Source organism: Mus pahari, chromosome 2, assembly GCF_900095145.1.
Source record: "Mus pahari chromosome 2, PAHARI_EIJ_v1.1, whole genome shotgun sequence".
NCBI lineage: Eukaryota > Metazoa > Chordata > Mammalia > Rodentia > Muridae > Mus > Mus pahari.
The window spans coordinates 37,813,580-37,818,178 of record NC_034591.1 but is presented as its reverse complement, the minus strand read 5'-3'; positions in this window follow the sequence as shown (position 1 = coordinate 37,818,178).

Genomic DNA, 4,599 nt, shown 5'->3' with positions numbered 1-4,599 from the left:
ATATATATATATATATATATATATATATATATATATATATATATATGCATTGTATATATACATAGATATATATACACACACACACACATAGGCTAAAAGATGTGAGTGAAGTGGTCTGAGACAAACAGAAATGGAGTAAGGTTGTATTCCTTAATATTGTACAGAAATTAGAGAAATTTTTGGAAGTAACCAAGTTATCCTTTTACACTGAAAAACAGATCTGTGCATGCAGAAGCAGAATGATAAGGTGTCATGTAAGATATAACGGTGAAATACAGTGGTGAGATGTGGTGGTGAGATGTGATGGTAACAAATAACTTCACATGGATTAGCTAGTTCTCCTTTCTTTTCCATGCTTGTGTTGAAACATGAGCATTTCGGGACAGTGGATATATATGTAGATAGACAAACAGACAGACAGACAGACAGATACATGCATGCATGCATAGATTCATAGATACATAGATGATAGATAGATAGATAGATAGATAGATAGATAGATAGATACATACATACATACATACATACACACATACATTCATAGATACATAGATGATAGGTAAATAGATACATACACACATACATACATAGATTCATATATACATAGGCGATAGGTAGATAGATAGATAGATAGATAGATAGATAGATAGATAGATAGATAGATAGATAGATAGATAGATAATAGATAGATATCCTATGAGCAGCAGAAGTCCTTAAAGCCAGATCAGATCTGCCAATAGCACTGTCATTCTGCATCCTATCTTATCTGGTAGCAAAAGTCATCTTCCTTGCATGAGAACTGATTTTACAATTCTGAAATAAATGCCTACAACTGCAGAGAATCAAATTTGAGATTTCTCAGTATACGATAAATTACCAAATAGTTGAGAAAAACTAAACAGAAGAACTAGAACCAATAGATAAAGCAAAATCCTGTAAAAATTAATCATTGACTGTTTCAGAAATGTTTGTAAGATACCATAACAATAAAAATAATATCTTAAGATAGTAAGAAAGAAACCAAAGGTAGAATAAACTATTTTAAAGGTTAAAGGTTAAAAGTACTTGCCAGATAATCTGTAAAATATGGTATGGTAATATTTGTATCCAATGAAACTCAAACCATGAACATAGTAACAGTCTAGAAGAACTACTATGGATGAAAAACAGTACAACCTATCAAAAATAGTAAAGGCTAGTAATCATAATTTAGACACATTATATAGACCACCCCTCCTGCCCCACCTTGAGGGTAAGTGGGTACCACTAAGATGAATGAATGTATGATGGAGAAGTTGGAAAGGTGGAAGAGTAGAGCAATGTATGTGTGGTAGAGAGAGGCAGTGAGTTGTGAGAGAGAGGGAGGCTGAGGTCAACAGTGGAACAGTGGAACATATGGTTGTCCAGTGGGGTCTGTGGGGCACTGTCAATACAGACTCTGCAACCAGCTCTGGGCAATGATCAAGGCCCGAGATAAGGAACCAGTCACATTCTGGATTGGACCTCCTCAAGGAACCACAGTGGTGCTCCAACATGCTGTTGATGGCCAGGTATGGGTCAGTGGCCCTGATATGTCTGGGGTCCAGGCTGATGTGAGTAGCATGCTCTGCCACCTGACGCCATGGTGATGGCCAAGGCCATGCTACTACTGAGGGACAAGGCTGGCTTTCAAGGTCTTACTGTGGCTGTATTGATGTCTGTGTCTGGAGTTATCACCAAAGGCCATGTGACTATCTGTGGATTATGCTGCAGTCTGAATCTATGTTGATGTCTATATGACCTTGCTGCTGTAGGGTACCATATTGATAATATATGGCCAGTGCCTCCACCTGAGGCCGTGTAGAAGTATGGAGCCCATTCTTTATGATGAACATAAAGAGCAAGGAAGCTCCTTTAGTAGTGATACCAATGACTGCAGGTGAGACAGAGGGACATAGAAGGGTTCTATGACTACCCTACCCCCAAAGTAACAGCCTAAAAAGAGAACCATCAGAAAGAATTCTTAAAAATTGTGATAAAGGTGTTGAAGTGTAGCTTTCCATATTGATGGCATCTGGCAAGGACTGAGGCAGAGAAGCACTCAGTTTTCTTTAGGGTGCTGAGCACAGGGAGTTTGATCATGCTCTGGTAAGTATATGGATAGCACAATTGGACTAATTATTATTATTGTTATTATTATTATTATTATTATTTATTAATTAGTTTATTTGGCGGGCCCAAATGGGAACCATGGAAGGAACGAGAATTGTGATAGGGTATATGGTGTGAAATTTTTAAAGAGTCAATAAAAATATTATTTTGAAGAAAATGTTATATAAAGTTGCCAAAATATAAGGAAGCAAAAATGACAAAAGTAATGAGAAGAACCACTACTATCTTCAAAATTCAGCAGGAAGCATTCGCAAAAACTGTTTAGTGGGCTTCTAAGAATAAAGCACTTTGGTTACATGTACATACTTAAAAGAAAATGAGTATTCTTTTCCAACTTTTTGAGCTATAGTAACCAGAACAGCAAGTTTAAAGCTGTACCATACAAAGCATCTCATAAAACACTATATGTGTAACAACATCGGTACAATACAATCAGAATATGGCCATGCTAGTTGTTGTTGTTGTTGTTTTAAATAATTTCACATTAGATGTGAGACAGAAGAGGGCCATCCAGTCATTGGTGGAACTGGATATCAAAGCCAAGGCTTCAGACCCACTGGAGGAGTGTCTACCAGGGGACCACATCCCTAGCCCTGAAACATCTGTTTGAAAACTTGGATGATACTGCTTAGGAAAACCCTTGGCTTAAGAAGAAACTGAGATGTCAATAACAAGTGTATAAATGAACAATGATTATGTAATATATCACAGTTTGCACAGTGTGGCCAAAGATGTTGGCAAACAGGAAGTTTCAGTCTTAATTAGGTTTCTTTTAGAATTTTAGAATTTAGAATTTCAGAATTTAGAATGCAAAAAGAGAATTAATCAACACGTACAAAAAGGGGGAAAATGAAATTATTAGGGACAAAAAGGAAAGAGCGAATACTTAGTAAATATGTGAATTTTTTCTCATAAAACCCAAATGTTTTGTGGGCTGAACATGATTTAAAAGATGGCAGAAATGAATAGCATTAGAATTAAGAAAATAAGCGCATCAAAGAGTTAGAGGAAGGATTTGGAAAGGAAACTAGGCAACTCCAATCTTTCTTTCTTTCTTTCTTTCTTTTTTTTTTAAATCCAATCTTATACTATTTATCTATAACTGCATGAATTTGGTAGGTAATTATAAATAATAAACTGAATGTGCCAGAAATTAAATTTGGAAGTTATGTGTCCCTGTAAGAAAATAGGGGATCTTTCTGGCCTCTTTTTTTACAAAAGAACAACCCTGACCAAAAAAAAGTAAGCGAAAAGGATATTGAAAAGGGATAGATGAGATGGGATGCAAGTGAAGATAGAGATCAAAATAGATGAACATGAACAGAGATAAAGGTAAAGGCAGGGGGATAGAGATGGAAACCACGATAAAGACAAAGATGTAGATATAGATGGATCAAAATATAGCTATAACTGCATTTGGAAGGATAATGAGTCATGGCCTGAGTTGCTGTGTTTTGTGATTTTGTGTGGCTTACTTCTTGGATTTATAGTAGAAGACAAATAGAACCATCTTAACAAGAAAATAACAATAAGAGCTCCAGAAAAGTCTCTCCTACTTGCCATTAAGAGAATTGTTTTAGAGTCAGATGATAGAATTAAAGGCAATGACAATTAGGTAATATGTTTCTCCAAGAAAATAAATCCATCGAGTCTATTAGTCTATTAGTCTATTAGTTTATTCCTGAAACATACAGGAGATGATAAGTGTTCTGCAGGTTTTACTGACTTTGTTTATCTGTATTGTACTTTTTTTTTTTTTTTTCTTGGCTCATTAGACTCTTTAGACTGAGGTGTTGATGCCAATCTACCCAAGTTAAAAGTGAATAACATTCGTGGAAACACATAGGCTGAAATCAATTCTAATTGGTTGGGGGCTTTAGCTAAAGAGTTTTATAGACTGTCTTCAGCATTCTGTTTTAAAACAATGACTTATGGAAGATGTTCTCCAGGATCATTGAAGAAATCTAGAAAATACTTAATGCCAGGAGCCGAGAGAAAATTTCAAAACTAATAAATAAAACATGAATATATGCAGTGTTCTTTGTAGGGATAACAAGGATTTAAAATTGTATTTATAGTTTGTTTCATTTAAGTTTAGCTACCAAAGGCTTAGATAATAGTTTCTCTCCTTTACTGAACTTAAAATCTGTTGGTTTCCACTTTCAATTTGTCATCAAAAAAATGCATTTGAGGTATGATTTAATCTTTGGGTTAAACTATTGGCTAGTGGGTAAACAATTTAGTGTGAAAGCCACAACACTCCTACATGAAACTTAAGAATAATTACAACAAACTAGACAATATGGGGCCTCATAATATTGCAAAGCTTCTGTAAGGCAAAGGACACTGTCAATAGGACAAAACAGCAACCAACCAATTGGGAAAAGATCTTCACCAATCCTAAATCTGATAGGGGGCTAATATCCAATATATATATATATATATATA